The sequence below is a fragment of the Rhinichthys klamathensis genome, unplaced genomic scaffold (assembly GCF_029890125.1).
Source record: "Rhinichthys klamathensis goyatoka isolate OS25496 unplaced genomic scaffold, OSU_Roscu_1.1 h1tg000051l_1, whole genome shotgun sequence".
Classification (NCBI taxonomy): domain Eukaryota; kingdom Metazoa; phylum Chordata; class Actinopteri; order Cypriniformes; family Leuciscidae; genus Rhinichthys; species Rhinichthys klamathensis.
The window spans coordinates 863,354-875,375 of NW_026606597.1; the positions used below are offsets into that span (position 1 = coordinate 863,354).

Consider the following 12,022-nt stretch of genomic DNA (forward strand, 5'->3'; position numbering starts at 1 on the left):
GAAGAGGAAGGCACCACTGAATCGGCTACGGAGCTTGAAACAACTGATGAGGAGCAGTCTTCCAGTGATGAGGGCCCAGCTGAGGTTACCGTTTCATTCTGGTCAAAAGATGGAACTTTCTCCTGGCCTTCATCCCCACCTATGAGGCAAGGCAGGTTTTCTTCTGAAGGCCTTCCTCTTCAGAAACATCTTCACTGCAAGATGCATCCTGCATGTCCTCCTCCTCACTAGTTTCTGAGTCAAAAATCTGATGAATAACATCATGTGCAGAGCTGAAGCCAGGTCACTGCAGTAACGGCCAGTTTGTGTGTGTGTGTGTGTGTGTGTGTGTGTGGTAATGTCAGATGGATAAATGTATATTAGATGCAGGTTAGGGTAGGATCAAATTTCTCTCTGTGGAAAAGAATGTGTGTAATACTCAAACAAGTTTGTGTGTTTTAACGTGTGTGTGTCTGGGTAGCGTGTGTATAAATGTATCGATACATGCACAGGTCCAAGGGCTCAATGTTTGCAAGCACACATGCTCATATGTGTACATGAAAATAATGAACATGCTCCTGAAAACTAAATTGTTCTGTTATTTTCAGTCTCTCCCATTCACTTTCAATGGTCGGCCATTGTGACCATTTTTGACCATGCCTACTCTCAGATAAATGAGGCCCACGATTAATCAGATGCAAACAGAAATATAAAACCAGTCCTAATTGAAAGAGAACAAGTTGACAAAAAGATTGAATCCAAGATTGGGTGAAAATATGGTATTATGAGTGATTTATAAGCTATTTTTTATAGGCCGGTCATTTTTGACCGGGAACACCACAAGTGTGACTATGTGCCATATTTTTTACAAAACAAAAGTTTTAAAACAAAATTCCTGGTGAAACATTAGAGTAGACTAGTGTGATTAACAGTAGCCATTTTTTTCATATTTTTTTTTCATATTTCCAAATTTACTCATAAATTATTTGTTTTTTACTCAAAAAATGAGATGCCTACTCTCAGACAAATGAGGCCCACGATTAATCAGATTCAAACAGAAATATAAAACCAGTCCTAATTGAAAGAGAACAAGTTGACAAAAAGATTGAATCCAAGATTGGGTGAAAATATGGTATAATGAGTGACTTATAAGCTATTTTTTATAGGCCGGTCATTTTTGACCGGGAACACCACAAGTGTGACTATGTGCCATATTTTTTCACAAAACAAAAGTTTCAAAACAAAATTCCTGGTGAAACATTAGAGTAGACTAGTGTGATAAACCGTAGCCATTTTTTTCATATTTTTTTTTCATATTTCCAAATATACTCATAAATTATTTGTTTTTTACTCAAAAAATGAGATGCCTACTCTCAGACAAATGAGGCCCACGATTAATCAGATTCAAACAGAAATATAAAACCAGTCCTAATTGAAAGAGAACAAGTTGACAAAAAGATTGAATCCAAGATTGGGTGAAAATATGGTATAATGAGTGACTTATAAGCTATTTTTTATAGGCCGGTCATTTTTGACCGGGAACACCACAAGTGTAACAAGGTAACAATACTCCCACAAAAAAATAAGAAAATTTTCAAAAAAACACTGAGATTTAGTTATACCGTTTGGGAACAAAGTCACTAAGTTTCAGTCCAAAGCGATAACATTAACTAGTATTTTCGGGAAAAAGAAAATCTTCTCCGGGTCAAATTGACCCGAACTAAAATGCGTTTTTTTTATTACGAGAATTTTGCAATGATTTTTAATTTGAATGTTTCACTCTTGGTCCCACAAACCTAGGTAGGTTAAAAAAGTAAAAATAAAATACAATTTAGCATCAGCTATTCATTGTTAAAGTATTTATCTACACACATGATATGAGGGACACAACAAGCTGTTTTTTTTTTTTTATTTTTTTTTATCACCCTTCAAATTCTAGTCTATTTTTGTACATTTGGTCTTCATTGTAAAAAAGGTAGTGGACATGTATAAATAATCTTTCTAAACAAGAACACCTGATCATCTGCAACAGGCAGTTTCGTTGTGGAGGTGATAATGGTTCATCTATATACAGTGGGTATAGAAAAGAATCACCCCCCTTTAAAATAATCCAATTTTGTTGCTTTGCAGCCTAAAATTAAGACAGACACAGTTTTTGTTTCATTCACCTGTATTTACTCAGTGCAACTTATAACATCCAAGTGAAAGATATAACACCAACATATCAGAAAAATTTCAAAAAATCAAAAAACATAATAACTGAGTTGGAAAAAGGATCACCCCCTTGTTTCAGTATTTTGTTGAACCACCTTTTGCTTTAATTACAGCCTTTAGTCTGTTGGGATATGTCTCTACTAACTTTGCACATCTAGACGTTGCAATATTTGACCACTCTTCTTTGCAGAACTGCTCAAGTTCAGTTAAATTTGATGGTGACCGTTTGTGGACTGCTGTCTTCAAGTCATTCCACAGATTTTCAATGGGGTTTAAGTCTGGGCTCTGACTAGGCCATGCAAGGACATTCACCTTTTTCTCCTTTAACCACTGTGTGGTCAGTTTTGCTGTGTGCTTTGGGTCATTGTCATGTTGGAAGGTAAATCTTCTTCCCATTGACAACTTTCTGGCAGAGAGCAGCAGATTTTCCTCAAGAATTTGACGGTATTTTGCCCCATCCATTTTTCCTTCTATCCTGACTTGTGCTCCAGTCCCTGCTGCAGAGAAACAACCCCATAACATGATATTACCACCTCCATGCTTTACTGTAGGAATGGTGTTATTTGGATGGTGAGCTGTATTGGATTTTCGCCAGACATATCGTTTGGCGTTGAGGCCAAATAATTCAATTTTAGTCTCATCTGACCATAACACCTTTTTCCACGTGGCCTTAGAATCTTCAAGGTGTGTTTTGGCAAAGCTCAGTCGTGACTGCATGTGGCCTTTCTTGAGGAGTGGCTTTTTTCTTGCAACCCTCCCATACAAGCCACATTTGTGGAGAATTTGTGATATTGTTGTCACATGCACACAATGACCACTCTTTGTCATGAATTCCTGCAACTCCTTCAGAGTTGCTGTAGGCCTCTTGGTAGCCTCTCTGACCAGTTTCCTCCTGGCTCTTTCATCCAGTTTGGAGCGACGTCCTGACCCAGGGAGGGTCTGTGTTGTACCAAATACCTTCCACTTCTTAATAATAGACTTCACTGTGCTTCTAGGCACTGATAACGCCTTTGAATTTTTTTTGTATCCATCTCCTGACTTGTGCCTGTCCACAACTTTATCCCGGAGATCTTTTGTCAATGCCTTGCCACCCATAGTTGATTGTTTTCTTCAGTTGCACTACCAAGGACTGAAATGCTTCAGGAAAAGCTTGTTTCATGCTGAGCTAATCAAAATGACCACAGCTGATCACATTTGAAAGTCAATTGGCTTTGTGTGCTATTGAGAAGGTGATTAACTACACCTGGTTGGGTTTACAAGTCATTTTTAGGAGGGGGGTGATTCTTTTTCCAACTCAGTGATTCTGTTTTTTAATTTGTAAAAAAAAAATTCTGACAAGTTGGTATTATATCTTTCACTTGGATGTTATAAGTTGTAAATACAGCTGAATAAAACAAAAATGATTTTTGTCCGTTTTCATTTCAGGCTGCAAAGCAACAAAATGTGATTATTTTAAAGGGGGGTGATTCTTTTCTATACCCACTGTAGACTGACAGATTTAAAAATACCTGCGTCCTTGTAGAAAAACTTGTACATTGTTCATCCTTCAAAAATGCTGTAGAGACTAGAGAAGCTGCAGAATTTTCCTATACGCTCACAAGTGCTTCTGTTCTCCTTTCAAAGACTGACACACCCCGGCTTAAACCAAACAAACAATTTGTAAAAGAACCGAGTCATCAGAAGCAAGTTGTCAAGGGTGTGGGGGGAAATAAAGACAATAAGAGAATGGATAAAGAGAAAGATTGGGGAACAAAGAAAAAAATTTCTACCAAAACAAGAAACTCCTGCTCTAGTCTGCGTCCATGCGTAAATCTTATGATTCTCTGAAAGTGCGCTGCATCACTGACTCATTTTCCGTACTCTGCATACAGATGATGTCATTGGTATATTTGGGAGGACAAACAGAGACCGTAAGTGTGTTTGACATAATGGGGTCTGACAGAGTTGGTCACAAACCAGTCTGCCCTCGTCTTCATCTGAATAGTGACAACCACAATCTGCCGAAACACAAGAGAAAATAAGGAAGACTGTGTCTTTATTCACCCATTGGTCACTATAGAGTGATGCTCCACAAACTATATTGGTCTTGACAAAGTTATTGAAGATGATTGAGCAAGACATGGCCACAACTTCACGAACACTAAATTCACTACTAGTTTTGTCTCAAAGCAAACTGAAAAAAGGATGTCAAAAGACTTTAATCCAATATCTTCACTTCCACTGGTGAGATTCTGTGGCCTTGGACGTTAGTAGCATTTAAATCGGAATCCTTTGAAATGAAAAGAAGGTCTGGCAATCAACCAACAAGAAATCGGGCAAATAAAGTATAGAAAGCCTGTCTGAAATCCCATGATGCATTTGCTTTAATTTTTTTTTTTTTTAGAATTAGATTAGAATGTTTAAATTAGAACGTTTTCCCAATTGTGTGGTTTTTTTTTTTTTGTGTGTGTGTGCTGTAGATCTGGATATCCTCAGCATCCATGAACATTTAAGAAGTAATGAATATGAGAGTGATCTATGGCCCTGTTAGAGCTGGGTGGAACAATCACATGGAGACGTTTCAGTCCGAGAGAATCCGTTTGCTGTGAGATGTCCTGGAGGTAGATGACGCAACAGTGCAGGGAGAAGGGTAGAGCTAGTCACGCGTTTGCCAGTCCACTGTTTTCATCAGGCATGCTCCCCTGCAACAGGACAGTGTGTGTCACCACTCACCACCACTGTCATAGCAGAACACTCACTCAGCACGAGCTAACACTCAAAACCATGCACAAACACAAAGAAGAGCAGGAAATTACAAACACAGTTGGTCGCGCAATATTCTCATTTACACAGAAGAACACACAGGCTTTTACTCAAACAGCAGAATAAGTCTGATTTAGTGGTTTTCATTACATTTTCCTTACTAAATAAATAAACTCATGTTTAACCGACATATTAGCAAATTAGACTTTCAAATGAGCGTCTGTTATGCTCTGCGCTTAGGAGGGGCTTCACAGATGTCTGACTGAGACACTGCCATGATGCAAACCCTTGCAAGTCGGCAAATCACCCTCCGTCTGCAACCTAAGATATCGTAATGAGAGTTATTGAGCAGAGATACGGCAGTCCAAAAAGTATCCTATATATATATATATATATATATATACACAGTGAGATAAGTCTTAAAACAAACATTGTGGAAGGCTGGAGGAATGATTGCACGCATTTAACTATTTTATATCGTCACATATTAAATCCCAGTGGCATGTTGTGGAATTCAGTGTAAATCGATATACATATACAAGACATTGTTCGACAGTTTGAAAGTTTTTTGTGTTTTTGAAAGAAATTTGAAAAATAAAATTAGCCTAAGGTAAAAAAAGATATATGTTATTCCGATTTCAAATAATAATTAATTTAAAAATGCTAAATATCATTTATTGTGACGTGATGGCAAAGTTGGATCTTCAGCATCATTACTTCAGTCTTCAGTATCACATGATCCTTCAGAAATCATTCTAATATGCTGATTTGGTGAAAACAGTTGTGCTGCACAATGTTTTTGTGGAAATTGTGATAGGCTACAATTTTTTTTTTTAGGATTCTTTGAATATAAAGTTGCAAATGTATTAACAGTTTAATTCTGACTGAATAATAAAAAATACATAAAAAAAAGAAAGTTTGTGTGTATTACACATAGGCTACATATACTGTATGCAGCAACATATATTTAATATATGAATTGTTGAAAAGGCTCAGTGAAGTTAATTCTTATTGGTGGGTTGTGAATTATTGACAGTCGTAACTTAGTCCCGCCCCCAGAGTTTGACGCAACTGGTTATGTTCCGCTTGAAAGCTGTGGAGGGTTCGCGTGTATGAGTGTGCGTAACTTTGAAAAAACCACACTTACAGACCAAATATCACATACATCTGTTCATGCACTGCATTGAGTATGTTGATGGCTTGAACCTACCATTAAAACCAAAACAGTGATTGGACTTTTGTGCATTCTTACCGATGCCCCGTGATGATCCCAATTAAGTCAGACCCAGTCAATACAGTCCAGAAAACTATTTAATATTGGTCCTTCGAGCCGGATTGCGGTGATTGCCACGGGATAAGATGTCCAAAGCCCATTCAGAGTCACAGTGTGAGCCTGATGTCCGCAGTAAACGTCTATCACGCCCTCCACGCCACTTGGAAGATTATGAGGTGGACTACAGTGGCTTCCAGCATACATACCCTCCTACTTTGAGGATGCAGACAGAGCCTTACCGCTGGGAGTCGGGAAATGAGGGTGCTGCCGGGATGACACCCTTCACTAGGTGGCATGTAACTAACCAAAGTGATGTTACTGAGGATACTGGAGAACAGTATGGAGACAGAGATGCTCAAACAGTGATTTGGCAGCTACGAGAAGAGAACAGACGTCTGCATAAAACCATTGAGGACATGACACACCGCTCTGAAAGGGATGAAACCAACGCATCACAGTGTCCTGAGCCTTTGCCTCGCACTCACTCATTAACAAAGGCAGCTAAGAAACATCCCCCTGTTCCCACTCCACGTCGGAGCAAGTCACCAGTAGCTCAAATGAGTACTCGGATTTCTAAAGAGATTGGAAAATCAGTTATGGAGGATGGAGAGGAAGTTTCTGCAGATGAGGAGCTAGACGGTGAAATTAATTTGTCAGGTGAACTTGCAGAGATGAGATTGCAGTCCACACCAAAGAACAGGCATGTGCAATATCAACCAAATTCGCCATGTACATCGCAACCTCAGCACAAAATAAGTGTACACGCTGCATATAGCCCAGGCTATGTACATGACCAAAGACACATCCCACCACAGCCACAAATACGTCATCCTTCCCCTGCAGCTGACTTCAGATTTAGAGAACAAAATGATTACCACCCAAGGCATCATTATCATCCAAGAGACTTTGTTCGGCCCCCTCATCCTCCCACAAGAGAGAGCATTTTCCGAGGTCCAAACCCTTCAATACCAGATTTCACAGTGGAGGATCCACGGCAGTTCGCTAGGCTCAAAATATCTCTTGACAATTTGCTGCCATACGATGCTACTGAACAGTTTAAATATCAAATTCTGATTGAGCATCTGAAATTCGAAGAGGCCCTTTTAATCGCTGATTCTTACAGCAACTCTCGTTATCCATACACCCATACAATGCAATCGCTGACTGAACATTATGGACAGCCGCATCAGTTGGCATTGCAGAAAATTGCTGACTTGATGGACGGGCCAAATATTCGCAGTGGAGACACTCAGGCCTTTCGTAAGTTTGCCCTCAGAGTTCGAGCATTGGTGGGTATGCTTGACCAGCTGGATGAGAAGGGAGCTGTTGAATTGCAGTGTGGCTCACATGTGGCAAGACTCATGTCTAAACTCCCTCATGATCTCAAGGCTAACTTCAAGAGGTATGTTCACCCCCTCAGAAACCCAATTCCAAACCTGCTTGACTTTTCACACTGGCTTGAGTTCGAGCTGCAGGTGCAGCCCACTGACTGTAAACTCAATACTAGTGAAATGAAGGGAAATGTTAGACAGCAGAAAGAAGCTCCGCGACAGCGTAAGCACACTTTTCAGACAGCAGCCATTTTGCATGTGGATCAGTCCACAAACCCTCCAGCTGCGAAACCATCAGAATTCCAAAACCCCGGCAATAATGTGCACTGTCATTACTGTGACAATAACCACCACTATCTTAACCAGTGTAATAACTTCACGCAGCTTACCAGTGAGCTCAAAACCAACTGGATTAAGTCAAATAAGAGATGTTGGCGGTGCGGACGGAAACATCAGGCAGCCCAATGCAAACTAAAAGCCACATGTAAAACTTGCAATGGCAAACATCTAACTGTCTTGCATGACATCAACAGCAAATCAACAGAGATGAAGCACTATCACGAAAGACCCCAAGAGAGTCAGATGCTATACCTGGATCGTCCAGCAGGTGGCAGCCAGGTCCTTCTGAAAATCTGTAAAGTGCTGTTGCATAATGGAAAAAATTTGATGATGGCTTATGCTATTTTGGACGATGGCTCTGAACGTACAATCCTGCTTCATGGTGCAGCACAGCAGCTTAAACTTAACGGACAGACTGAAACCCTCTCTTTGAGAACAGTTCGACATGACACCCAAGTCATACAAGGTACAAAAGTATCTTTCACTCTGTCCCCAGCATTTCAGCCAAGCAGAAGGTTCAAGATAACGGGTGCCTTTACAGCCGAGAACTTGGGCTTGGCCAAGCATTCACATCCAGTTTCCATTCTACAAGAAAAATACCAGCATCTCAAAGGACTGCCTCTTCATGCCTTTTCTCAGGTTCAACCATTGTTGCTTATAGGCTCTGATCATCACCATTTGATCATCCCCATGGAGCCAGTGTGCTTCGGCCCACCAGGCGGGCCAGCTGCTATACAAACCAGATTAGGCTGGACGCTGCAAGGGCCAGCTCATGTACTCCAGCACCAAATCCCCGAGCAACAATGCTTTTTCACATCTGTGACTTCCACCTCATCAGAGCTGTTGCAGCATGTTGAGAGACTCTGGCAGCTTGACATATTACCATACCGCAATGAGAAGGTGGTGACACGGTCACGCTGTGATCAGGAGGCCATCACTCTGCTTGAGACCAAGACTGCAAGGGTAAATGTAAATGGAGTGTTTCGTTATGCCACACCGCTTCTGCGAAAAAAGGACATGCCCCAATTGAAAGCGCCTAAAGAGTCTGTTCTTCCCCTCCTCAGAGCATTAGAAAGGCGTCTCAGTAAAAGTCCCGAACAGTCAAAGGCATATAACCAAGAAATTGAAAGGCTGGATCAATCTGGTTATGTTGTCAAGCTGGCTGATGAAGCAGTTGATCAAACCCCTGAATCATGGTACATACCTCACCACATGGTATACCATAATGAAAAGCACAGAGTAGTGTACAACTGTTCCTTTCAGTACCAAGGCCATAACCTCAATAAGTACCTCCTAGCTGGGCCTACCCTCACTTCCACTTTACTAGGAATGTTACTCCGTTTCAGAGAGCATGCTATTGCCATCACAAGCGATATCAAGGGCATGTTTCACCAGATTCGTCTTCTCCCAGAGGATAAACCACTCCTCAGATTTCTGTGGAGAAACATACAACGTGATACACCAGTCAGTGTCTATGAGTGGCAGGTTTTGCCTTTTGGGACTACATGCAGCCCATGCTGCGCAACATTTGCTGTCCAAAAACATGTCCAAGAGAACACAGATCCAGAAGAAGATACACGTGTGGCTGTAGAGAAACATTTCTATGTGGACAATTTCCTGCAGAGTGTAACTTCTACTGACAAAGCGACTGAACTGGTGAACAAGCTTCAAGCTCTTCTGGTATCTGGTGGGTTCGAGTTAAGGCAATGGGCTAGCAACATTCCTTCTGTCGTTGCACACCTTCCTGTAGAAGCCAGATCTGAGAAAAATGAGCTTTGGCTTACTGAAAAGCAATGGGACGTCTCTGAATCCACCTTGGGTCTACATTGGCTTTGCCAAGCAGACACTCTTGGTTACGAAGCTCGTCTGAAGGAACCACAAGTTCCCACAATGAGGTATGTCTATCAGGTCTTAGCTAGTCAGTACGACCCACTAGGCTATATTATCCCCTTCACAACTAGAGCCAAAGTACTGGTACAAAGACTGTGGGATAAAAAACGGGAGTGGGATGACCCATTGCTACCAAGTGACCTCTTGCAAGCCTGGCATGAATGGGAAGAAGAATTGCAGTACCTGAACAAGATTGCTATACCCCGATGCTACACTAGCACAGAACTGGATTCTAAAGTGTGCAAAAGAGACGTCCACATATTCTGTGATGCTTCAAATCATGCTTATGGGTCAGTGGCGTACCTTAGAACAGAGAGTCCTCAAGGCCAAGTCGAGGTTGCATTTATCACAGCAAGATCAAGGGTCGCACCAAAGCGGCAGTTATCTGTTCCCAAGCTAGAACTCTGTGCAGCACTCAGTGGAGCTCAATTGGCAAGACTTCTGGAAAAGGAACTCACCCTGAGCATTGAACAGGTGACATTGTGGAGTGACTCAAAGACAGTTTTAGCTTGGATCCAATCAGATTCATGCAGGTATAAAGTGTTTGTGGGCACAAGAATTGCAGAAATTCAGGAGCTGACTGCTTCTCAAGCATGGCATTATGTGAAGTCTGAAAACAATCCTGCAGATGACATTACCCATGGTAAAACACTTCACCAACTATCAGTGCCAAGTCACTGGAAACAAGGACCACAATTTTTGTGGCAAGACCCAAGTACCTGGTCTAATGACCCAGAGGAATTGGTTCCAGACAGCACAGATGAAGAAAAGAAAGTAACCTTCTGTAGTTTGACCACAGTAGATTTCTCTGACATAATGCAAGAATTCTCACCATACCGCAGTTTTGATCAACTGGTGGAACATGAAGCACAGGAACAGTTAAAACAAGCCAATGAGACAAGAGATTTATCCGCCCAAGACTACGTAGCTGCTGAGATCTCACTCTTGAAACAAGCCCAAGCTATGTGTTTCCCAGTTGAACTTGATACATTAATATGTGATAAATATTTGCCTTCTAACAGCAGATTAATCTCACTTGCACCAGAGATTGACCAGTCTACTGGACTCATAAGAGTTGGTGGCCGTTTGCGACGTAGTGAGCTGCTTAGGCCAGATACTGCCCACCCAATTGTCATGGATCCCAAACACCCACTCAGTCAACTCCTGATCCAACATTATGATGGAAAACTTCATCATCCTGGCCCAGAAAGAGTATTTGCTGAGTTACGCCGTAAATACTGGATCATTAGAGGGCGAGAAGCAGTACGGCGGCACCAACATCAGTGTCGTGAATGCAGAAAATGGCGTGGAAAGCCTGAAGTGCCAAAAATGGCTGATTTACCACCAGCCCGACTCCGTCTCTACCGCCCAGCTTTTTATTCAACAGGTTTTGATTGTTTTGGGCCTTTCACAATCAAAATAGGCCGGCGCAATGAAAAACGTTGGGGGATCATATTTAAATGTATGATGACCAGAGGAGTCTACATTGATTTACTTCCCAAAATTGATACAGATTCATTCCTCATGGCCCTACGCAGATTCATTGCACGCAGAGGAACTCCCCATGAACTCTATTCTGACCAGGGAACAAACTTCAAGGGAGGAGAAAGGGAACTATCAGATGCATTTGCAGCCATGCAACCCACTCTGCAAAGTCAGCTTGCAAAGCAGAAAATTCAGTTCAAATTCAATCCCCCTGGAGCTCCTCATTTTGGTGGATTGTGGGAGAGGGAGATCAGGTCTCTAAAATCTGCTCTCAATGTTACACTTGGAGCCCAACATGTTACTGAGGAAGTGCTAAGTACAGTGCTTACAGAGATCGAAGGCATGTTAAACTCCAAACCTCTGGGTTACGTGTCATCGGCCATAGCAGATGTTGACCCCATCACTCCAAACAGCCTGTTATTGGGGCGGCCAGACCCTGATTTACCCCAAATTGTATACCCTGAGTCCGAATTACTTAGCAGAAGACGCTGGAGACATAGCCAGGTCCTTGCCGACCATTTTTGGGCCCACTTCATCAAGAGATACTTGCCTGAACTGCAAACTCGTACAAAGTGGATGACTGAGACTGGCAAAGATCTAAAGACTGGGACAGTAGTGATGATAGTGGATCACCAATTGCCTCGAGCCCTCTGGCCAGTGGGTAAGGTCTCAGCCACAGTACCAGGGGCTGATGGGAAAATCAGAACTGCTGAAGTACAAGTGCAGGGTCGGAAATACATCCGACCAGTGAGTAAACTTGTCCGTTTGC

The 12,022-nt window shown here is 41.8% G+C and overlaps 1 protein-coding gene across 1 annotated transcript in view; it reads right to left on the reverse strand.

The window, feature by feature from the left end:
* Positions 1-3,762, reverse strand: part of fshb (follicle stimulating hormone subunit beta) — a 77,104-nt gene extending 73,342 nt beyond the window's left edge. Inside the window, exon 1 of the mRNA XM_056247981.1 lies at positions 3,702-3,762. The gene's annotated coding sequence lies outside the window, so the exon portion shown is untranslated. The remainder of the gene's footprint in view (positions 1-3,701) is intronic.
* Positions 3,763-12,022: the final 8,260 nt, after the last annotated feature.